Raw genomic sequence first — 26,316 nt, 5'->3', positions numbered from 1 at the left:
GCTGGAAGGTAGATTCAGATTCAGAGTTTCAAAAAGATTTTTACAGATTTTTCGCATTCAATGCAAAAAAAGTAAGTTCAGTAATTAAGAAAAATAAAAGGAAAGTTCAGTTACGGATTAAAAACTGAAAAAGAGGTCTTTCCAAGGTGGAGGATTGTTGAGTTACAATATACCCAGTGGAACTGTAATAACACTAATGCCCTTTGCTGTGTTTATGGGTGAAGTGGGAAACAGAGTAAAACAGGACAAAGTTGCACAGAAGTAGTAAGAATTATGAGAAAAAAAATTCTAAAGTCATAGTAATACTGAAGTATGGGGCAATACAGTGCCAGAAAAAAATTAGTCTAAGCAAAGACCACCTATGAACAGAGATGTCTTATGAATTACTACAGTTGCAGCATCCCAGGATGTTGTTGTTATGTTTGTTGTTGTTATGTTTCTCATAAATGAGAAAAATTATGCAGTTACTGAGGAAGAACAATAGTGGAGACTTTCACTCAATGCATAAAAGAGGTCAGAGGAAGAATATCCAATGACATGCTTCAGAATATCCTTCCTGAACATTTCCAAAAATACATTTTTTATTACCATTTGCAGCTTTATGAAGAGCTGGAGCTCCATTTCTACTCTACAGCCAATGTTTTGATCTCGTATATGCAATCACACATTGCCCAGCTCCCAGGTTTGCAAAGAGTCCTTGGCTCTGTTTCTTTCAACAGTTCTGCTCGCGCTAGCCCCTTGCTCTCAGAGCGTGCCACCAATTACATCGGAAGTCAACGCAAACATCGCTGACTTCGGAGAAGCTGCACAAGTACACACAGGATCTGAGACAACACTGGTATGTGGACAGCAAGTAGCACCCTGTTAAACAAACCTGTTGACCAGTTTGGCCATACAACCCAGCATGTCTTCCTGAGTCATGTCACTTGTGCAGGGCTAGCAAGATTTTATGTAAAAAATGAATTTGTTTCATTTTCCCCTAAGAACAGCACACATGACCCCAAATACCTAACAGAAGCTGAGACAACTCTAGCACCTTATTCCTCAGGTTTTTACAGAATTACTTTGCAGAACAGATTTTCTGCTTAAAGCTTCGTTCTTCCTGTGCTTAAAGCCTACTTTAACAACAACACATAAAACAGGCCAGCAGACAGCATTTTCCATTTAAAGTCTACAGTTCAGTGCATAGCTTCTGTACTGCTCCTCTGCTGAAAACTCTCTACATGAATAAATGTGGGAGATGGACATTTTATAAGGTTGGAGCATAACATGATACATGCCTGCACTCCTCACTCTCCCCTGACAGCTGCCTCATACTCCAGTCTTTTTTCTGAAAATTGCATATCATGGCATCTCGTGAATGTCAGGTCAAAAAGATTTGAGGTCCATGAGGAAGCATTTCTAGCTGTTCCAACTTTGCTGTTAGCACTTCTTTGTCCATCGCACACTCAAGCATACTTAAAATCCAAATGAAGATGTTATGGAATTATTCATCATCTTTACAGGTAATTAAATAATACTGTACGCTGGTTTTTTTATTTTTACCTCAACTTCATGTTAAGATTAATATTTTCTTTTTCATAGAAATGTCTTCGCTAATTTATAGCCTAGGAGGAAATCTTAAGAACATTTAATTGTCATGGTCACATTCCCTTAAAATTGTGTCCCCAAACGCAGCAGTATGCCAAAAGAAGAGGAAAATATCAGAATAGAATGCAAAGACAGAGGATCAGCTTAGGCTGCAACTGAGGTCAAAACATTCAGCAACTGTAAAATTGTAATAACTACAGTAAGAAAAGACATGGAAAAATCCATCGTGCGAGGGAATCTTTAGCCACATATGACTGACCAGAGCAAAAGGCTAAGCTGTGCGGTCACCTTGCTGCTATGGTAGGCGATGCCAATGCTAGGTTTTTTGCTGAATAGGAAACTGCTAAAGCACAACCTTTGCAACGAGGACATGGCAGTAAGTACTTCTAATCTTGTGTGCTGTGGATAGCTTTTGACAGTGAAGTCTCTAATATGCTTGGCTGGGCTTTTTTTTTTTTTTGAAGTTATTATTATTTTTAGTATGGCAGGCAGTTATTTTTTTTGTGTTAACGGTGGTATCAGGCAATACTGGCACCAGTACTTCTAGCTGTAGGACAACGGAAGACTTTAAAGCTGTCTACATTCTGCTTCAATAGTGTTGAGATTAGTGCTAGACAGTTGACACCAGCAGCAGCTTCATCAAAGCCAAATAATTATACAGTTAGCTTTCCTTTAAAATACATTTCATAGCTGCTATAACCTGTTAATAACTTTCTGCAATGTGTGAAGTATCTCTGAAAGTCACACACTAGCTAAAATATGTCTGGTCTCCCTTTAATCCCACTGATAAGTTTCTGAAATGATGTTATAGTTCAATTACATTATTCTTCTGGTAATATAACAGGAGATGGGAGTGGGTATTAAGTCATGACTCAAGCCTGCAGTTGCACCTCAGTTATAACATGCTTTTTCAGCACTGATGCAAGGGAAAGATGGTGTCACTTTTAAAATCCAACAGGTAAAGATGGAAAAATTCCAATTATTCCCAAATGCACAAAATTAGAGGAGGCTGTACAGGTCTGAAGTTTCTATTAGCAGGCTTATAATAGAAGACAAAAATAAAAAAAAGCATAAAACTAAATGTAGCTTTATATGAGTAAAAGTTACTGCATAAATATAACAAAATCCCTGTAGAGAATAAGAATTTTCCTAAAATAAAGGTCATTCACCAGTCTAAATGGACATGCTAGTCTAATACCTGCAGAAAAAAAAGCAACTTCCTTGTATATTCATTGAAGGGTTGATTTAACAAGTGAAGCCCCTAGAGTTTTCATGGTGCCCAGAGACAGTAATTTGGACCCAGCAAGACTGCTGGGTTGTTACTGCAAAAGTGAAAGCCTGTTGAAGATGAACAAGTATGTACTCCTTCTTTCATTTTGCAAGGTCGCAAACATGGCATTTGCGGCACAGGAGCAATTTTTGAAAAAAATACTGCCTGCATACCTGAGGGATACGGTGAGCCAAGAGATAACCTTCCCGCGTTCCACCAACCTGTTGTAGAGTTACCAACAACTTCTCTTCACTGAGGCAGTTTTCTACCATGAAAATAAGAGAAAAGACAGTGTCTTATTGAAAGAGAAAACGGAAGCCATCTATCATCTACATGAATGACCCAAGATCATAATATGCTTCAGGAGCGTTTCCCCATCCCAAAGCCGCCACCTAGGATTATTCCAAAAAGCACATCACAGGCATTACATAAAACAGCTGGTCTTTCAAAGGAATAATAAATTCAGAGTCCAGTTAGGATCAATAAAGATCGGGTAGCAACTTTATAAAATCAACTGTGTCAGTGACAGCGCCCTAATTAAATTTCTACTCAGGTAGTTGCGCTGCAAGGACCAGCCGCTCCTGCGGGCCCCCTGCTCCCCTCCCTTCCTACCTTCTCCATTTCCTCTGTGAAACTTGTCAATGCAGTCGCGCACTCTTCAGAGACTATTGCATTTCAGGGGTGGTCAAAGTTAACTTTGTATAGCTCAGCCGTTCCTTATGCCGTGGAGACTCGGTAAGTTAAAATAAGCACACCAATATGAGGTTTTTCTCTCGGAAGACACTGTAAACACTTAAAGGAATTACTGTATTGTCTTTAGACTGTCTTGGGGACAACTTTTCTCTTTCTAAATTCAAAACTTTTCAATAGAAGAAAAATTCCCAATAGGACAACTTGCATCAAATTTTACTGTATGTTTTTCTTAATATTGCCTATCTTATTTTACAAATAGCCTTTCTTGGGCTCCAGGCAGAGCTTATGAGCTCCTAGCACATCCCAGTTCCACTGGGATTCACAGATTATTCATGTCTACACACCCCCTCCTAGCTAGCAACTAAACATCACCATAGACACAGTACAGAAAGGTACATAAAGTGAAAAAGTTTAATTGTAGCACCTAAAATCCAGGCTCACTGATACTCTGTTGTTCTGCAGTTGCTTTCCTGCAGCTGCTGCTTTCTTCATATTATATTTGTTTTGGTCTACACAAGAGGCAAAAGTCCTTTCCCACATCAAAGTTATTCTGAAGTAAATCCATGGAAACCTGTGTGGACATAGCACCTCCTGATCTGAAATCAGACTTGGGCCCAAAGTCAGGATTTATAAACCTGGTGGTAAAATTTATGGCAACACTTAAAAATGACACAGTTTAATTAAAATAAGAGATACTAGTGTGGATTCTTTTTTTTCTTTTTGTAGTTTCATGGCCAGACTGCTGCGGTAATTGAGGAGTCATTATTGTGATCTTCATCATAATTATTTTTCTTTGTTTAATGTTCAAACAAAGTTTTGTTTCCATCTTCCATTTCATTTTACAGATTTTGATCTTACTAGCAGCCTGGAGAGCCTTGTTTAATTCTCCTACATGTTAGGACCAAAGAAGAGAGCTAATTAAAAAGAAAAACTAGCAAGTACAAAGACGGTTCGGGGGGGGCAGGCGGGAAGCAGCACAACAACAATTGCCAATAAATGCCCCCCTAATCAGCAAGCAGAATTACTGAGGTATTATTCCAAGTAGTATTCTCTTACCTGAGTAGTTCTGCCTTTCCTTACTACGTCTAGGAGTGCATTTCTAACTGTATTTTATTTATTTAACTGGATTTTCATAAGGCCCTCACATATCGAAGTTTCCTGTGTGATTACTTTAGGCCACATTGTGCCTTACAGGAGCCCTCACAGTAAGAGTTTGTCCAAAACCACGAATTATTTATGTCACAGATTCCCCTCTTTCCCCCATTTTCACTGCAAAATTTCACCCAGCTTTACAGTCTTGCAAGACTAAATCCTTATCTTTTAAGGCACTGCTGGAAATGAAGTGAGGAGCTCACATCTCCCATTCACTTCTGTACATTCATCTTGTCCTAAGGGGAAAAATGATGTTATATCTAGGGAAGCAATATGTTTGATGTTCCTATTTCAATATAAAATAATTCATTTGAAAATAGGCATAAATTTACATGTTTTCTCTGAAAATAAAATGGAATGATTTGCTTTGACTATACAAAGGTGTAAATGATTGTGTTGGCCATGCACTCAAAAAACTACTACCCCTCTGCGGCAGACAGTAGTTCTTGGTCAGCAGTTAACTATTGCATAGGTACTAAGGTAACTTACCACCTTTTCTTCTCTACCATAGCTTTTACATTTTTATCAGCCGTAGCAGCTCTCATTTCATAAGGCAGATTTGATATACCATGGAACCAGAGGCGCTTGTTTAAACAACTTCTGGAAACCTCACTGTGATGTTTGCCTATTTATTCACTTACACTCACCTTAAGAAAAGCCACAGAAGAATTTAAAGATCACATAGCCCCTCTTTGTGAACTGAAAACCAATACAACATGAAAATCTTCTCTTTATTACAGAAATTATGAGTTCTGAGTATGAATTATGCTACAGTTAAAATCTGTCAACCCAGCTAATCCTTCCCTTATAATAGCGATAGCCAAAATGTTATCCCCAAATTTGGCCTTGCCAAAGCACTTTTTAAAACAAGCGCTAGCAGACAAAGTACTACTCTGCCAGTAAGGGAAGAGAAGATCAGAACCTGTCATACTAAGGAGCTTAATAAAGCAGAAGGGCCAGGGCGTCACTGTTAAATTCTCACCTCTTAAGAGAAATTCACATGCCTAGCCACTGATGTCTAGTCCATTTGCAATGCTTTCAGCTATATTCCTGCCTCAGCTGATGTTCCAGCTGGGCATGGGCATCCCACAGATCCTGTACCACATCTGCCAACCATACAGATGTTATGTCAGCCGGTATAGGTGCCTACTGCAGTTCAGTACCTGAATCACTTCTTTTTTTATCTGTCTTTCACTGCCTGCAAACTGTAAGCTTGTAAAAACCTTCCTCGTAGCAGTACTACTCCTGATACTGCATCATCCATCACAGTCCATTGGCACTGGGACACTCAATATTTTATCTTGGAAAAAGGTCAGGTTTCCTCTTCCTACACTTGTATAATACAACATACCAAAAAAGCATGCAGCATTTAGCAGATGGAAGTTAGACAGCCCTTGAGCTAGAGTATATTTAATTCTCAAGTTTATGTATCAAATGGACAAGACTGGGACAGATTGCATTGCAAGGCACTTCAGAAAAAGGCATCATTTAAAGAATCAAATTGCAGCTTCCACACCCACGCCCGTGGTCCAACCACATCCCAACTCCACCAAAAGGAAACCCAGGCACCCGGACCAGCCAGAAGCTGCGGCAGGTTCCCCCGGCATCCCGAAAGGGGATCCGTGACTCCAGGGCATGCTGCAGGGTTCCTTTGCAAGTTACCTAGATGCCACTGCTTATAACATTCAAATCGCATTTCCTCTCTAAATTAACCCTGACTCCTGTGTTCACAAGGAATAAGAAGAAAGATTAGAATTTAGAAAACAAACAGAATTATTCTCCCTAACTGTTGGGGTTTCAGGAGGCTCTGGCAGAAATTACCAGCAAAGACACTTGCTTTGAATTACAAAGAGCAACAGGGAGACAGACTTGTTAAGCTTTCAAAATTGCTTTCATTCCATTTACACCAAAGAAATCACACAGTGCTCAACACTTCTAATTTTCAATCACAGCTAGCCAACCTTGATCCCATGGTCTCTTATTAATTTTTCCTTCTTGCAGTCCCAAGCAGCTGTATTAGTTCACCATTTTAACGTGCTTTCCTCCTGCGTAATTTAGATTCCAATGGCCAAACTGAGAACTTCTATTACAGGTATCACTTAAATTGGATGAAGGGCTTCAGACTGCTTCTGTTAACAGAGAACAGTCGATCGTTTATTAGTTATGTGCTTTCAGCTTGTATTTGAGACACTGCTGCTGTTTTGCATCTAAGAGGCAATTCAGCATTTTTAGCATTGCCCAGAGCCAAAAGGTCAATACATAAGAGCTGCATTATAATGTAAATATCACAGAGATGCAAATCTTATTCCACAGACACATCCTGAAAGAGACTACCCCTCAGCCTTTTTCTTTAGGTGAAGATATTTATGACCAATTCCATACACACACTTTCAAAGAAAGTGAAGGGAAAGAGGTACCAAATATTCTTTTTACAGAATAAGGGTACATTCAGAAACAGCTATTGCAGTAATTAATATCCTGTTGTCCTGTAGGTATAGATGGTAACACACATGAAAATCAGGATTAATACTTCAGGTTTTGTATCAAGTTATCTTTAATGGCCAGTGCAAAGCTAGTAAGACTCGGCATACCTTGGTGGTCTATTTCTTATATGACTGTGCCTGTAGGCCTGGTTTACCTTATGAGGAGCACAAAATGATTTGCAATTAAAAAGCGGTATTATTATACTTTACAAGATGGTAAACTGAGAAAGGCCAACATTTTCAAGCAAGTTTTGACCTCAAGTAGGTGAATATTCATATTTACAGCTTTCTCCTCCTCAGGCTACTACTTCTCCTGGGTTTACGACCATTCTGAATTTCCCCAAAACATATATTTAACTGCCAACATTTAGGTTTAGATGACTAAGTTTTGACAGGTCATGTAAGGTAGGCTTCCTAACGTTCAACTGTAGATTGCACCATAGGCTCCGTCAATAAACAGCACAGAAAAAGGCATTTTTAGGGCCACAGTCATCTGACCTGTTTCACATATTTGCCTTCAGACATTCATCCTTTTTTCTATTGACTGCAAACGGAGCCTAGCAGTTTCTTCAGATGGAGACACCCCATAGATGTCTACATTTGAGCAAATTAATCCCAGCCAAAGAGGCAAAGGGCAAACTCCCACTGTCCAGTGGAGGGCTGGGTGGAGATCCCCGAGCCGGTGGTGAGCAACAACCCCAAACAAACCCACGTACACACACAAACTCCACAACTTGAGACTCAAATACTGACCAACAGTATATGGACAGACAGCGGCAGAGAGCAACACAGCAAAATTAATCTGGGACCCAGGACCAGCAGAGTGCTGCACTGAGGACAGTAAGTTCTGTTTTCCAGACAGCTCTGCTTGCAAAGCCACCTTCACAAGGAATGCTCCTTCATATCAGGAAACAGTATCTTATTCCTATTTGTTGAATATAAACAATCTGATACTGTTCAGTTTCAAGTGAGGCCCACTAATGCACTATTTATAATGACTACTTGCTGTCAGAATGCTTGCAGACATGTATTCGAGGTTCAATTATATTTTGCGTGTCTAGAAAAAATATATTATTCATAATATTAAAAAATACGCGACAAGAAAATGTAAATAAATGCCCCTTGTACTGCAGAATTGGACTTTTTGAAAACTGGTGCAAAGCCTGTATTTCAGTATCTCTGCATAGTTAAGGGTAAACACTAGTTTCATTTTTTTAAATGCCCAATGCTTGACAGCTTGTTAACTTCACAGCTACAGATCATTATACCTCATTTCTAAAATAGAGGTCTGCAATCCTACCTATCACTTTATGAAAATACAGGTTAGTTTACAAGACTTCACATTTAAAGTTTTCTGGAAGTGAATAAAAAAAAATCCTACCAAAAAAACCCAACAACTAAAAACTTTCCTGCAATAAAAGTCCCTATAAACAAATACTGGAAAAGAGCAAATCACCCTCTAACACTACACAATTAAATAAAGCCTTTCAAATGAAAAAAAGATTACTTAACCTGTTGAGAAAGAGACTGCTGTTATGCTTGGATGTGCTTTAAAAGGGAAATATTTTGTAACTGGTAACTTCAACAGAAAAGGTTTTGCTGATCTTCTCTCTCCAGCACTTCTGAGCTTCATTTCTGTCTGCTTTAGGTGCTAAAGGGGGTAGGAACAATAGTTCCTAAGAAGGACTTACTTGAGGATTGTCATTGGAGCAGCATATGTTTTTCTTTTTAAAAAAAGTACTTGAGTTTTGAAGTTAAAGTTATTGATAACTGGCAAACAAAAAGTCCGTTCTCTGTATTTGTTTCCTCTAGTTAGAGTGTGTCCATTCTCGGGGAATACATTTTCGATGTGACATCATGTAAAATCCAGATGGCATTTACTTCAGGAATGCCTCCAAACTGTAACAAATTCATTGCAAGTTAAAATTTCTTTGGAAGTTATTTAATGGCTCTAGCAGTTATGTTGAGACTTTACTCACAATATTAACTTCAGAAACTGTTGAGCTAGAGATCCACGTCAGCAGTTTCCAGAACAAGTCTGATAACACCACAAACAGCACTACATCTATAGCAACTGTCAGTCCTATAAATCTAGGCTTGGGCATTAGAACTCAAACATAAAAGTCATGTATTTTGTTCCCAGCACAACACAAAAAAAGGATTGCCTGTGCACATTGTTTCCTGAGGAAGGACAGAATCGTACTCCCATTTTATACCCTCAAGGTCTGACACTTCACGTTGGCATATAATGCTTCACCCTTCGGATGTCCATTAGGATTAACTACTCATATGTGTAAGAATTAAATTTCAAGAAGTAACGAGAAATAAGGCTGAGAATAATGGGATGAAACAGAGAACAGGACAACACATTAAACTTCCTGCCCATGGCCCACGTGCTCAAGGGGGGCTGGTTGACTTCTCCTTCATTTTGCTGAGTTTCTTTCTTCTGCTCTCACAGAGAAGCTGGGGGTGACCACAGACTCGCATGCTCTTCTGGAAGTTTGAACCCTTAAGATATTTAATACCATTACAAAGTCTAACATCTGCCCTGAAAAACAATCCTCACCTGGCAGAAGGAGTAACGTGACTGCTTTACAGACCTCTTGCACTTATAATTACCAGAGCTATAGGAAACTAACACATGCCCTACAACACAAGTTACCCACATGTCAGTGCTCAGCAAAACACTTTGGGCTAGGAACATTATAAACAAATAAATACATAGTCCTACAGCAGCTTTATCTTTGCTACTTTAGAATTAATCAGACATTAGTCATTTGTTTTGCTGACTACTCAGTCCTGGCCTTCCTAGGACAGAGTAAGTCAGTTTTGCCTACATTTCTATGAGCATCATAAGGAGAGGAACTGGAAGAATACTTTCCATAGAAAAATTAAGCTCATTTAAAACCTGAAGGGTTTTTTTAGATTAAAAAATTTCTCTGTATTGGGGCTGTTTCACACATGGGGTTTTCTTTCTTATGTGAACAATGTACAATAGCATAGTTTCCCTAAAAATTAATAAACCAATCAATCACTCCTGCCCACATTTCTATGTTTTTGTCTTTGAAAATGTTTTCTATGGTTTTTGTCTTCTATGTTTTTCTTTGAAATATGGATGATCAGCCTATCAGCCTTTGAAATATGGATGATCAGGTCCAAAACGTGCAACATATGGACCATATTTTATAACCGGATCCATTCAAACCAAACAAAACTTTTTTTTTCAAGAGAGAGCAAATATTGATCTCTTTTTGTTGCTTCTATCTTAATTTTCTGAACTTACCCTTGAAGATTTATGTATATAAAAAGTGAATAGCTAGAAAATACAGCAGGTGACAATTGGAATTTTTCATTATTATAACAGGAAATATGCCACAGCAAGTCAAGTATTAAGCACTTTCTGAATTTTCTTTTTCTCTGGGGAATGCCTTGCTTTGCAATACACAAAGGATTTTGGTTTGTTTTTATTTAAAGATAGCAACAAATTCTGCTGTTTGGATCACTGATGACATATTACAGAATTTGATCATTTTGTTATTATTTATGTATCTGTTATTTATCCACCAGTATCTCCAAATAAACAGAGGTTAAATAATTTGACTTTTTATCTTAACAGAAGGGAAAAAAGGTGGTTGCCCAATCAGGACTACATAGATACAAACATCTCAGTAAAAATTTCCAAGCTTCCAAAAAAGGGTTAGCTTAGTTTGAAGGGTGATCAGAGTTTTGACATATCCTTTTACCAATCTGACCATAATAAGGCACATATCAAGACTGCGCCCTGAACAACACATTTTTAAGCTGGGCATGATATCTGCATGCAGAGAAAGCTCTCAGTCACTGAGTGACAGAAGCTATTGCAGTCACTCATCCTTAAAGAAAACATATTTTCTGCTAATACCTGCAAGTGCTCTGCTAACAGGAATTTCCAAAATCTGGATTATAGTGGCTTCAACATGCTTTATTGATCTATTTTATTTCTTTATTGGAGTGTGGCTAGAAGCAAGATGATCTGTTTTATATAATGTCCTGACCTTCCCCTAAGCTTGGCAAAATCTCAGGCATAGCTGGAAGTATAGATATCATGTAAAAAATAGATTTTGAAAAGGCTTTTGAAAAATCACTTTCCAGTTAAAGGTCACTGAACACTAGTTAAATTATATAAGGGGACTGGGAATTAAGATTATGCACCTTTGGCTGTTTTCCTGCTTCACAGAATGTGAGAACAATTAATAATGCAAAGAGCTTACAGTATTTAATGATGCAGAGTGCTTAGCAGAAATACCCATGCTATTTCCAAGACACCACAACAAAGACTGAACCATCTGAAGGAGGTATGCTTTTCTGCCTGCACAGGATATTGTCTTGTTCCTTCATGATTTTTGAAAGCTCTACCCCACTCACAACTTCTTTCCTGAAGGAGAAAAGACAAACACCATCCAGATTCCTCCTGCTTAATTAACTTCTTGTATAATGAACGCAAAGGTTTACATTCTGTCCTCAATTACACCTGAACTTTCAGTTAACTTCAAAAAAAGTACCCAGGAGAGAAGCAAAGATCCCTTGCTGGGATAATAAGCAGTTAAACGATACGAAAAGAAAGGGCCAGTTTTTGCAAGAGAGGGAGGCTACCAGTGGGGTATGTGCTACAACCCATTCTGTATTCCCCGCGTCTGCATAAACCAATAACCTGAGAAGACAGTGAAGTGCCAAACTCTGTCCGTGACACAAAATCATTCAGGTGAATCAAATCTAAGCTGGCTACAAAGAATGGCAAAAAAATGCATGTTAACATATTATAACCCTGTCCCTTGATAAGTACTCCATTGGCAAGTGCCTTGTGGCACATGTGGAAACAGTAATCCTCAACATGTATGTGCAGCTGTGGCTCTAAAGTAGGTAGTACCACCAAGATGTCCTGAAGTCACTGTAGAAAATGCTGGCTTTAGCATCACAAGAGAGAGAAAACATTTGAAACCGGGAATTAGTTCTGAGAAACGGAGAATGTGATGGAAAAGGCTGCTCAAGGCCGGAGGAGAGGCAGAGGCGTGTGGGCAGCCATCTGGCACTGCCCGCACCCCGGGCGCCGGCAAGGCAGAGTCCAAGAGCAGGCCCCGGCAGACGTGACTGAAAGTCAGAGAGGGGAACCCAGCTCAACAGCCATCAGTGTGATGGCTCCGTGCACCCTACCTGGGTCTCAAACTTGTGTACGTGCTTGTTAGAGAAAGAAGAGAGGAGGGAACTGCAGAAGTCAATACGCAGTTTTAACACTTCCCTGAGGTGCGCGCTCAGAATAACAGATCTGAATGAGAAAAATGATGGAGTGTAAGAAATAGCAAAGCTTCAAAGGTGATAATGAAAATATTTGGTTGACAACTTCACTTACATCCCCTCAGTAGCAGTTCTTACAGCAGAAGCTGAAAAAAGATAAAGCTAAAGGTATGAACACAGGAGTTGGGGAAGACTAGCTAGGAGGAAACGAGTCAGAAATGCCGGGCACTTCAGACCTTGGGACTGGCAACACCTTCCCTCTTCCCTGCTCTCCTTCCGAGGCAGGTCATAGCTGTGGATTTTAATCCCTCGTTACAGTGCAATTAGACACACTGGGATGCACTGTGTGTAGCAAGGGCTAGGTGGAAAACAGGTTCAGGGGAGTTTGCTAGGGGTCTGGTGCAAGTCTGCCCGTGGCTGTGGTGCCCTTCCCACCCTAAACTGTACGGAAGCCCACGGGAGACACCATCTGTTTTAGTTATTTTCATCCATTAAACTGAGGCAGAACAAGAGATCGGAAGGAAAGGAGTAAGGAAAGCAGCTGAAGTAGCAAGAATGCACTCAACACCGTACCTGACTAATGCAACACTAGCACTCACTTCAGAGAGATAGAAACAGATTAAATATCTGATGACCTTTATTCACATCTTGCCTTTTGTATTAAAAAAAAAAAATAAATACCTAAAATAAAATTTGGCACAAACCCATGCCAATTCCCACATTAAATGAATGCTTTCCTGAGCTATACATATTTACCTGATCAAATCTTTCTTACTCACTCTAGAAGCAGAGTGATTCAATAAACTTGGGATAATGAAATAATCTAGTTAATAGTTTCAATTAACTGAAAACAAACAATCCTTCATTCATTTAAGGAGTCTGCAAAATGAAGAACAGAAAGTGAGCAGATGAAAATATAGAAGGGGAATGTTTTATTTCAGAGAACTAGCAACTTCTTTTGGGGGTTTTGAAAAGATTTTTCCTATCATGCAACTCTAATTAGTGTGTAACTAATTTGAATCTAGCCCTGTACTTCTACACAGCCAAGTCAATCTTGGCTCATTATTGGCAGACTAAAAATGAATGAGATATATATGTTTTTCAGAGAGAGAGAGAGAGAGAGAGCAAAAGCATATATATCACTCGTTTTATATATATAAATATATATATTTTATATATATATAGGAGATATGTATCGGAAAAGCATATATATCCTATATATATATATATATATATATGAAAAGCATGGGGCTGTTGTTGGAACAAAGTTTTGGAGAGTATAAGGATGTGTTTCACTGGGATTATTCTTTTTTTTTTTTTTTTTTTTTTTTGCCTGTTCTGGGCATCTGCATTTTTATTTTTCCAGTGCTCAGAGTGAATGGAAGTTGAGAGGAGCTCCACTCCAGCTTTTACACTTTGGCAGTACTACTCTTGTGTTTCTCACTAACCAATATATATAAATAAGAGGCAACGGCTGGTAAACATTTCTTTTTTTTAAATTATGAAGAGAACCAAGGAGAAACATTTCTGTTTCTGATTAAACCTCTCATGAAATAGCTTGTCCCGCTTACCTCTGCTTTCTGATGTTCTCCCTCCTTATTCATCTCTGCTGAATAAGTATTGCCAGAGCACCCTATGCTGCAGCTCCTTCTTTCAGCACCACATCCAACACAACTAGTTTCTTCAGCATAAAAGATGAGAACAAATGTCTGTCTTTTCTTTTTAATGGATTTCGTGCCAGGAAGAAAGGCAATACTATTTAGCAATGCTATTTTTGTCATCATAACCAGAACCAGAAGAGGTTTGAGCTACATCTGTATTACCAGGCTTGGCATGCACTCCTCTCCAAGGCAGGAGTGCATGCCCTCTTCCAGTTCTGCATCTGTGTGTGTCCCAAGCCATCTTTTACTCCTGAAATCTAGCCTCTACGCAGAGGACAGCTGGATACGTTATAGTTGACCCCAGCATATAGCCTAGGCGTAGCCTAGGTAAAGTACACCACCAGATAAATTTCATCAGGCAAATCAGCTCCTTATACCTTACTTGGATTTGGGAGGTTGGTCAAGAAATACAAGCATAACTGACAACTTCCAGCAACTTCTGCTTTACTGATAAAGACTTGGGCTGTGACTGAAATTTCTCAGAGGCTGGCAAGACTTTTCGGATGACTGGCACTCCTTGCAGCTGTGGTCTGCAAGATATCAGGAAATCATTCATAAATGACAGTTATCATTTTTAATAAAACCACAGAGAAACTCCTACAGATAAAAGCAAGCCACCAAACAAAGCAGAAAAAAATTCAAATTACACCTAGACTTTTAAAGTTAACCATTTTGGCTACAATGTCCGGGACTGACCATGGATTTTTGTCCATGATAGGTGGTCCTTAGATTGAGAACAACTGGGATACCCTAAAAGAGAGTATGATGTTGACCAGGCTAACCCTGTGATATTTGGATGGCTACCTGCTGCCTGCAGCTACATGAGCACTGATTTTAAGGTCTGAACAGAGAAAAGATTTCCTGAAACATGTTAGAAAACCGTAGTGCAACATAAGCAGAGAAAACACCTAAGCTTTGTAAAATTAAGTGCAGGTATTGACAAATCCAGTAAGGTGGAGAAGATGTCAGAAAAACTGAAAAAGCAAGAGGAAAAGGTAGCTGTTGGAGTTTCAAACTGCAGCCCTCCCTCTCCCTGTGCTGGGGGCTGGAGAAAACATCTCAACACCTCAGGTTCATCTGGTAGGAAGAGTTCACTTTTGCAATAGGCCCGTGGCCATATGTCGAGCAAAGCCAGATCCTTTGATCCTGTAAACCTCAATCCCATTGAGAACAATGAGCAGCAACTCTCAGCCTGGGAAGGACATTTTAATCAAGGGCAACCTGTGACCGCAGGGCTCTGATAGACATGCAGCAGCAGATGAAAATTGGACAGCTGAAGCTGCTACCACTCCCTGCCTTCCTCCCCACCTGCCTCACAGATGTTGCTGCCCCCAAGGCAGGGATGTCTGATCCACTCATGAATCAACTCCTAACTCACCCCACTTTTCAGCCCAGCATTGTAAGGTAACCTGACATCAAAGTTGGTTTACCAGCGGCGTGGTGGAACAGACAGCTGCGGGCAGTAACAGCTTTAGCCATCTGATGCTAATTCACTGCTGCGTTCCTGACAAAGCCGCTGGCCCTGCTGGGCGGCCAGCCATGCCCGAGCACCAGGATGGCGGTGGTCCCTCCTGGAAGCAAGCCCCAGCAGAGTGGGGTGGTTTGGTGCTCTCTGCCCAAGGACCGTCTTGTGCCTTACCGGCAAATCCGCTCCAGGCTTCAAAAAGGACAGTGATTTGGGGAAGAATTCACAGGGGCAGGGAGATTTAAGGTCTACACAGATGCTGAGCCCTTGCTTTAAACACAAACTCAACCCTAAACACGTGTCCTTTTATGCTATAATTCGGTGTTTCGGTGGGTTTCCAAGACTAACCAGAAATAACAAATTTAATGCTTACTGATCTGTATCCACACATCAGTTGAGGCGCAATAAGCATCTTCTAGAGATGCATATTTTTGTATATTTCTACTATAAGTTAACAGGTTATTTAAATTATTATTAGGCTATTTAAAATACTACTTCAGTAGAGGGTTTTTTTCAATTTGCATTTGCATATATGTACATATGAGGTCTTTAGATGCGTGAGAGCTTGCGCAAATTTTGCATGGTAATATGCCTCAGAAGGAAAAAAGAAAAAACAAAAGTCAGGGAAAAACAACATACTCCTTTGCTCTGCCTATATTGACCACTATCTCCTCCTTCAGCATGGACCCTTCATTCAAAGTCTTTCCTCTCTAAACCTTGCCCTGGGAGCTATGTTTCTAACCAGCTCCCTTCAGAAGCCAGCTGGGACAGTTAGAGACAGCATACTACCAGAAAAATAGTCAGTAATAAAACGTAATTTAACTAGCAGTCAGGGCACTTTATATTTAAATCTGATTGACAAACTAAAAACACAAAGACAAAGGTTTGGGGATGTGGATCTAACAGTGTCCATATAAATCCCAAATAGCTCCTTACATCAGTGTGAAAATATACCCAACAGACAATAACGTAGAGAAAACAGCTAACAAGAAGCTGTACTTTGTCTCTGGAAAAGTTATCCAGGGTGGTTTTTTCAACTTTTTCTCTGAGCCCTTTGACATTAGCAGCTCTGGGGACACCACCCTGGGTTATGCTGACCACTGCCTGGCGAAATATTTTAACGCCTGAAACAGGGGTTATGTGGGAACAAATAACTTCTTCACTTCTCTCCTGCCTGAAAACTGTCCACGCTCTTAAGCAGGCAGGCGGGGTCCTGATTCCGGGTCCAAGGAGGTAGTAAGAGCTGCGGGTTCTTCACCACTCACTGGCCAGAAGAAAAACGTTGGTCACGGTGGCTATAAAACCACTCAGGACCCCCTTCTGCCTCAGTACAAATCCTGTACTGAGCTACAGAGTGTGCTGGTACATAAAAGCGCTTCCGAATCGTATGTGAGCAGTACAGACACTACAACCTACCCATTCGTTTCAACAGCTGCGTGCTTAGCAGGAAAAGGCCTGGTTTCCTCATAACTCCACTCACAACATAATCTCTTTTACACAAAAAAGTTACAAGAGTTACTTTACACTTTGTTCTTCCACTGAAACAACTGAAAAGTTAGCTTTGTAGATATCCCAGGCACTGTATCCCTGTTTAGCTCCAAAAGGAATAGTCTGAAGGCAATATTTTGTTCTTTAGCTATATCTATCTGAACCAGGGCCAAAGAAGTAACCCTAGAAAAGATATTCATCCCAAAAAAAGGAGGTAAACTTTTTTAGGGGGAAAAAAAAGAACCAAACACAATAAGGCTATGAAAGTATTTGGAACTTCGACACAGGCAGCAAAAACCTGAGCACACTGAACTCAAATTCTGCTCCTTAAAGAGTTCCCAATCTGTTTGCCTGAGGACACAATACTAAGGACAACATTATTTATAACACACAATAAAAGCACAACTTTAGGTCCTTTTAAAAAGTTAGTGATATTGATCTTGGGTTCTTTATACAAGACAATATCTGTTACTTTCCTAACCGTTTACTGGATTACAGCTAAATTTATTTTTTCATATAAAATGAAAGTGTGTCTGGCACAACTTACTTTTTTATTTTTTTTATAATGCCATATTAAATCAGTCCAGAGACATCGACAACAGAGCAGTAAATATTTAAGATTATATCTTCTTTCCTACAACACTATTCTTTTCCTTCTCTATCAGATCTACTGTCAAATAACTCAGTTCCTCCTTTTATTCTCACTCTTCAAACACTCTCAGCATCTCAGCTACACCAAGATCATCAGATTTCATCAGAAAGATGAGCAGAAATTGAAAGTCTGAGAGAGCACTTACGGCATGATCCAAAGTTACTGGAGTCAAAAAGATATGCTCTCTTCCATTAGACTGGCGCAACATTAAGACCAAAATATTTATTGCCACTTCTAGTGATCATATGCCAGCGCCTTCAATAATATTCATGATAATTAAGTTCTTATTGGAAAACAGCAACAGCAAATGGGTGAAAATATGTCCAGATAGAAAATTTAATATCCATAACCCTTCTCCTATGTAGGGATTGCTAGAAGAGCAAACCAAGTAGTTCTTCCCATTTCTCCGTCTAAGAAAGACTCACAAAAGACTTCAAACAAAGCTCAGGGGAAACATTAGGAAAGTAACATCATCCAGCAGAGCCAGGATAAATCCTGCAATTATTATTCTCATCTGGAATTCCCAGCAGGTTGACAGCTACCTTGCAAGAAACACTGGTGAACATCAGGCAATCGTGATACACTTCCTTTGGAAAAAAAGCAAACCCTAATCATCCAGTTGTGCTTAGATACGGCAGCACAAGACAAATGCTAGCTGCCATCCACAAACATTTCTCCAGAGAAAGGTTTTGTGTTTGTATTTCTCTGATCACCTGTTGGGTCAAGCAGGGGGTTGTGTTGGTTGGTTGGTTGGTTGGTTATGGGCTCCTGCTGCTGTTTTGTTTCTCCTAGATCATGGACTTGCCTCATTTGAAATTCTGATGCAAGCCACGGCACTAGGGCAAAGCTCAACATTTCAGGGATCTGCCTTTAGCCATAATTATAGGCTCACCTTTGTGCTCTGCACTTTCAAGGGTGGCAGTTGCTATAAATTACCACAGGTATAAAAAAAACCTCACAAAACAACAGCAGCATTCTTGAAGGGGCACCAAACGAGCTACAAGTTTGTCCACTGACATTTTCCTCCTGGATAACTCAGGCCAGGAGGTCAAAACAATGGCTGACTAACAAGACAGCATGCAGGGAAAAGGTTACCATTAATAATGCAACAGAAGAGCACTGTGTGGACAAGTAATGTAGGAAAAACATACCAAGACAACGAGTAGGATACAGGGGTCATGCAAGAAATGAATGGACACTACTCAGAGAAGCGATTTTCTGAAAAGGATGCAATGTCGTTAGCTAAACATCCTTCCAAGCGTTCAGTAACTTCTGCTCCCTATGTCTTTCCTTCAGAGGTAGAAAATACAGATCTACTAATGTTCTTACTTTATTATTAACATAAGTCGGTACTTTGATGATCTTTCTAGGTGACTTTCCTTAATGACCCCTGACTTGCGCAGTCAAAACAGACAACTCAGGAAAGAGGAAAAGAGAAAAGGACGAGGAGCACGTGAATGGTGCCATTCAGGCAGATCTGGAGTAGAGGATTCCCTGCCCATGGCAACGACAGCACAAGCAGTGGTGGGTCAGTCAGACGATGCCACCCATCCCTAACAGTCTCTCCAGTCTCCACACTAATTCAACCTTTGGTCTAACAGATAGATACTGGTATTACCAAAAAGATTCATGAAGGATTTCTGAAGGAAGCTAATGTCTACTAACCAAGTCAACTTCCAATGTAGCTGTCAAAAGACTCCATATCCTACCATTTCTAGACCTATGAAGAACAGAGTCTTGTACAAAACACACAATTTCACAGCAGCATTCTCACAAACAATATTTGTACATAACAACTTTGCATCTAATTTGGATATAGCCTGCACGTCTAGGTTTCCTTTCTATGAACACTGGGGTGCAAACCTTGGTAGTGGAAATCCAAAAGCTCCAAAAGCAAGCAGTACAGGGAGAAGAGATGAATGTACTCTTCTCCAGACATTGTTCCACTTCGAATCCAATGTGGCAGAGACTTGAAAGCTTACCATTTGAACGGTGTAGATTGCTGATTTCCAAAACAAATTCCATTAGCAGCGTTCTGACAAAGAGAATGCCTTCCTACAAGACACACGTAATTTTAAAGTTCCAGAAATGTATAATACCAGGTATTAGTGAACTGCAAACCTGTTCCATTTCCTTAAAGCTAAGTATTATCTGATTCTTCTCCTACAGTACTGTAAACCAGAAATAACTTAAGTGAATTCCTGTGAGTTACAGCACTCTAAGGCTTATATAAGTGGGAAGAAAATCATGCTGTCTATATGCTCTGTAAACTACAAGCAGGGCAAAGAGCTTACATAATGGGTTTATAAACAAAAGCCCTTCATATCTATAATCCGTGACCAGAAAAATGAATCTGTCCTGCATAAAAAAGGAAAGATGGCCTACCTTACAACCCCTCGTATGAATAATAAACACGAGGTGCAAGCCAGTGATTGATATGAAGGAATTACAAAGATAAAACATGAATGTTGTTCTCCTTTCTTACAACAGCTTTGGAGGTGGTTTTGCAGTTTATTTGTATGCAGACAGTTCTTCTGGACAAGATGGGGGGGGCAGGTGAGAGTATGTAATTGTAGTGAGAAGATAGAGACAACGTGTAGGTAAGTTGCCTCTTTAGTAATCTTTATTGCTAAACAACCCCATCTCCTACTAATGGCAATATGGAAAGCAGTTGCAGAGTGTCCTTGCGTCGTCTTTTGCCTGCTTAACAAAATATACTTGAAAAGAGGCTTTAAATCACTCTCTTCAAGTACCACACAATAAAAATTATTTCAAAACTGCTTTTGGTGAGGTAGGTGGGAAAACCAGCCTCAGCATGGTATCCTTCCCCTGTGAGCTCCTTATGAGTGAGGGAGACAACAAAAGTTTCAGTTTCCTAATGCCCTTTCTAATTCTGATCCCAGTCTTGTGATTTTAGCTGATCCTCATTGCAGGCTACTGAAAACAAGACTTAGTGGAACTACGAGTGGGGCTTACTAAAAATAGCTAAGCCTTACCTATTTCATCAAGAACTAGCATATGTGCTGTATAGGTCAGAAGCCTATCCTGGCTATAATCGATGATGTCTGGAAGAACAAACCAAGTTTCTTCACTGCAATGTGTCTGAGGTGTAAGCATGAAAGCTGAAGAGAGGAACAGAACATAGTTTTTTAAAAATAAACCAATTAAAAACAACTATAGTTATTTTAAGGACATTACCACTTCAAAAATGATAACAAATTAACACGAATACGACAACATGCACACATCAGCAAACTGTCTTGCTGCCTTATCTGCATCATCCCCCAGTCAATACAAAGAAGCAGCTTTCCTGCATTTTGCATTACTTCTTTCTTCTCTGAAACATCAAACGTTTTCCTCAGAAGCACAAGGACTATACTACAGAGACCAACAAAAAGACAGATTTACAGTCCTATCCCAACTGATTCATTTCTAGAACAATTAAGCCACATCCCGAGACCTTCAGAACCTCTAACAGCCTGTATGCCTCATTGGTTTTATATACAGCCCTAAAACCACTGTATGTTAAGCCACAAAATCAAAATTATCTGGACTAAGTGTTCCCAACCGGTGACGTTCCCACTGCACTCCCTCTTCTGACAATGCAATATCTGAGGAGAAAAGATGGAGAAAGAGATGGTCCCAGCCAAGGAGCTAGACAAGTGTGACAGATGCGCTCAACCCCTTGACCAGACTGGCAGTGGTTTGGTGCAGGCTCCGGAAGAGGTAAAGGCCTGAGCTGTAGCCAGGCCGTGAACTCCTCCAGTTTCGATCTGTTATCTGAAAACCCACAAAGGAGCAGAGTGGCACAGTGAGCATCTATGCATGTGAGCTTCGAACACTGATCATGCAATTAACACATGAATAGTGGGTGGCTTTTCCAAGACTCATTTATCAAGGAACAAAGAAAGTTGTGGTTACAAGGAGCCTCCTGCACACCTTTTCTATGGCATGTGATTTGACTACAAGCCAACCACTTTATCCTATAAATAGGACAGCCTAAGTGAGCCTTCTTGTCTCACAGGGACAAGGTCTCCCTGCTAGGCAGCGTGGCTGCATGGTGGTGGAGTTCCCCTTGAGTTGGGACACCTCTGAAGGTTGCTCCTTGAGGCAAAGAGACCCTTTACCAACAACAGATCTTTGGTAAGGGACCGATATCGTGCATAACCTTGTAGTATGGTAACTTTGACTTTGTCTTGGTAACTTTGATTGCATGCTGAATTGATGCTAATGAAACATTATATAAATTTTGCACGTACAATCTCTTAGACATAAACCATCGACCAAGTCTGAGGCTAAGATTGGACATAGCCACACCTAAGCTCCGTCAGGAGTTTAGAAAGCAAGGAGGTCTGCTCTGAACCTCATGACTCAATGGGGGGTCTTCCGTACTCTTTGCATCTCTGGTCTCTCTGTGAATCACTAACTCAAGTGTAACTCAATTTTCCTTTGTATGATTCTTCTGTGCAGTAATTAATAGAGTGAACCTTGCCATTGAACTTTAAGTCGCACTTTTACAACATCACATTAAAACCACTTTTGCTGATACCTTTGCTGGTGATTCCTTAAGCGTTCTAAATCACCCATTCACGACAAATTGGCATAGTCAGCAGGATCCTAAATCACAATTCGCTACAACAACACTAATCCACCACCCTTCAAGGAGAAGGAATACTTTTGCATAGAGTTGAGCCTCTTTCTAATCATGTGGATATCTAATCTCTATATCAGAGATATACTAATGAGAACAAACGAGGGTGCAAAGACAATGGGTTTTGCTAGACTTTGAGTGTATGAGCTCCAACTACCTTGGGGTTAGAAATAGAAAGCAATGGGGAAGCCAAGGTGTTGGCAAGTAAAAGTGGTTTTCCTGTTACTTAAAGACTCTCTGAAAAGCATGCAGAAAGACGGAGGCAGCAGAGCATCCAAGTCACTGCAAACATGACAATCTGATTTTGGACTGGCACGCTCTTTTCATCCTTTATTTAATGAACCAGTGAATTCAAGCTAGTGTTAAAGCACACTATTCATGTCTCGAGTGCTCTGTTACACTGTCAGATTTTATTCACACTGTCTGAATAATAAAACTGACAGAACTCAAAGTTTATCTGAGCATAAACAAGGAAATGATACGGTGCCAATTTGTGCGGCAATTCTAACGGGGCCAGTTGTCCATTTCCTCTTCGCATACAAGCTGATACCCTTTAAAAAAGCAAGAAAGAGAGATGCAGAGCAGATGAGCCAGTGAATGAATACTGAAGCACCTACCTTTTAAGCATCTAACCCAAACAAAGAGTGTGACAGGGTACGAAGGAGGCCTGCACTCCTTCATGAGCACACGTCTGTACAAGCCAATGTGAGCAGCTGTTCCCTGCTGGGGATCAGGGAGCAGTGGGGGTAATTAGGGAAGGGTTTGGTTGACACAGCAGTAGCCCTTAGGGCTCTTCTGGAGGAAGGAGAGCAGGCCAGGAACAGCCTCAGCTGCCACCCTGACACAAACCTCTATGAGGATTAACCCTCCATCTGGTTTAAAGTATAATGCCACCAGCACCAGGCTCTCTCAAACTTCCAGCGGTGCCAGCAGCCGCTGACGGTGCCCAGACAACCTGCACCGCCAGTGGTGCTGCACATCTGCCAGCCTGGTCCTCCTTCCCTGGTGTGAGAGGTCATTTCCTCCCCGCTGCCCACCAACCACCAAACTGAAACAAAACTCTTGCAAAACAACGGACATGATGAGAAGGGGGCAACTGAAGTGACATAGACGATGAGTTCAAAGGAAACAAATGCTTATTACAGAAAGAATTACCATTGCCCCTTTGTCAAAGGGGGAAAGATACTGCTCATTTTGCAAACAGTCGTCCCACCAGGGACAAACAGGCACTGAAGAAAATCCAGCTCCCGACCCTTCCAGTCTGCTCCTCCCCAGTCACACATTCCTTTTCAAGTTTTACGAACCGGTATAAGAGATGTAAGGATCAGAAGAGACTGGGGCCATGTCCAATGCTCTTTTACACAGTAGCCAGCCCTGAATCAGCCGAGACTTCTGCAAACCTCACGTCTTGTACTTCAGCAAGAATGTTCTTTGAAAGGGAAATAAAGTAACTTTGCATAAGCGACTGATCAAAGCGGCACAGCAAGTTATTGTTCACATGACACCTCCTTTTGTTAAGGTGACCCCCAAATGAAACATGGGCCCACGATTGGGTGATCAGAACACCCAGCACACTGCTGAGTGTCAAATTATTCAGAACCTAAATGCATCTGTTTAATATCTGAAAGATTATCTTGCTTTACAACACACGAACAATCAGAGGATCAGAGTAATTGTTTCACAAGCACAGGCACTTTTTGTTCCCGTAATCCACTCACCAGGAAGAGCATCCGACCTCCACAACGAACAGAGCAGATTAAGTTGTTAGCTGTCACACACAAGATAAAAGGGAGAAGTCATTTCTGTGCCTCCAGTTGCACAGGGTGAATCCGGTTCCAAAACACAGACAGTGCTGCCAGTTCCTGGCATTATAAATTCATTAGTCAGCCTTTACCCCTCCTGAAACAATCCCCTTCCTCAAACGCCTTTTAAAAATATCTTCCTCATGATAGATCCCTTTGTCTTGTGGTGTCTGGACACTGAGGAGGAATTGAGCTCGTATTTTCAGCTTTTCCTTGAAGAATAGCTGAGCCAAGAGATCTAAAACGCGCTCTCCTCTTTCTCTAATAAAAAATGAGGGTCTCCCCTCCACAAGTCAGGGCTTCCAGAAAACTGCAAAGGTCTCGATGAAATGTTGGCACTTGTCAACAGATCGTATACTTCTCCGACGTGGCGGAGGGAAACCAGGGACACAAGAGTATCACTATGAATGATATTTACAATAAGCATTAAATTGGCTTATAGTTTTGTAATGTTTTTATATGAATCCATGATACAATTAAAACACAAGAAATTGATTTTTACGTATGACAGATAAAAAGTGGAGAACTGTAGAGAACTGCATCTTTAAAAGTGTGGCATAAGCCAGTCAGAACCAGCCACAACAGATTTTCATACCAAACCAGGTGCCTCTAACTAAAGCATAAACTATTGGGCTCACTCTAGGCACAAAGGGAAAATCTTGTGGCCTGAAATATCAGTTTTATAAATGCAAAAATACTAATTAATGTTTTCCATTTAGACTAGGTCAGGAAGTTCCAGCACTGAGACAATATTTCAGCAGAGTTGTCTGATTTACCTTTTTTTTTTAGGAAAAAAAAAAGATAATTCTATAGTTCACAAATTAACAGACAAGGAAGTTTTGATTATCCTTAATTGAAACTAAAATTACAGAGCATCTCTGTGTTCATCTCCTCACTAGAAAATTTCAATCATCTGTAATCCCAACTCAGTCCCCTAGTCCCCTGCCAACCTCCCCCCCAGCTTTATATGCTGAGCATGACGTCATATGGTATGGCATAGCCCTTTGGTCAGTTGGGGTCAGCTGTCCCAGCCGTGTCCCCTCCCAGCTTCTTGCGCACCCCCAGCCTGCTCGCTGGTGGGGTGGGGTGAGAGGTAGAAAAGGCCTTGACTCTCTGTAAGCCCTGCTCAGCAGGAACTAAAACACCCCTGTGTTATCAACACTGTTTCCAGCACAAATCCAAAACATAGCCCCATACTAGCTACTGTGAAGAAAATTACCTCTACCCCATCCAAAACCAGCACATCTATCTATTCAGATGATCTCATTTCCTCCAAAGTCAGTGTTGTAAGACCCCTCCTCCTTTACTCTGCTCTCCTGTATTAGTGGAAGAAAGCAGTTCATGAAATACGCATGGACGACACCCATTAAAAATGTCAATTACTATACAGAAACGCGTCATTCCTCTGACAAAGGGTATGTACCTACATCTGGTATCCCATACCTTCCTGGACTTTCGTTAGAGTCAATGGAAAGAAACAGGGCACAGGTCAGAAGGAACTGAAAAATCGACTGGGGGCATCGTGTAATAAAATACACATTTCTCTCCTTGGACTACACAGGGAGTTTAGGGTGACTGCCTCTGATTCAGGCATCGACCCCAGAGACATCTGAAGTCAGGTGAGATGAATCCCAGCGCAAGCAGCTTCCCAAGACCACCTGTATGCACTCCATAAGCAGGGACCTCTTCTGACTGAGAGGAGGGATGGATAAGCGGCTGAAGAACCTCACCAGAAGGTGTTGCTGGAATCCAAGACTTCTCCGATACAATCTTAAATGTACACGTGAAGAATACAAAACAAAAGAAAAAAAGCAGAATAACCAGAGAGAACAGTCTTGCTGAGAGCTCCTAGCCTTGTCAGCTACTATCTGACTCAAAAGATCGCTCCCATTTTTTTCCACAGATGCCCTATTATATTTACACTATATCCAGATTTTGGAGGGATGGGCTCCATTACTAATAAAGTTTGTTTCACCTGTTCTCCAGCTCAGATGTCTTTCCTCCATAAATCTATGTTTATTATTTATTTCCATTTTTCAACACAAAGTCAGTCCAAACATGTCATTGAAATTCCATGTCCTTATTTCAAATGAAGGATGTGTGTTGTGTATATAATTTTTAATGAGATCTATACTAAA

At 40.5% G+C, this 26,316-nt stretch overlaps 1 protein-coding gene across 1 annotated transcript in view; it reads right to left on the bottom strand.

Annotated features, from left to right (window-relative positions):
* SLC7A11 (solute carrier family 7 member 11) overlaps window positions 1–26,316 on the bottom strand; it is a 113,469-nt gene that overhangs the window by 78,724 nt on the left and 8,429 nt on the right. Inside the window, exon 2 of the mRNA XM_087736048.1 lies at window positions 3,034–3,125. The gene's annotated coding sequence lies outside the window, so the exon portion shown is untranslated. The remainder of the gene's footprint in view (window positions 1–3,033; window positions 3,126–26,316) is intronic.

This window comes from Nipponia nippon, unplaced genomic scaffold (genome assembly GCF_047370975.1).
Source record: "Nipponia nippon isolate SJK-2023a ecotype South Korea unplaced genomic scaffold, ASM4737097v1 scaffold_6, whole genome shotgun sequence".
Classification (NCBI taxonomy): domain Eukaryota; kingdom Metazoa; phylum Chordata; class Aves; order Pelecaniformes; family Threskiornithidae; genus Nipponia; species Nipponia nippon.
This window is presented reverse-complemented; position numbering and strand designations above follow the sequence as displayed.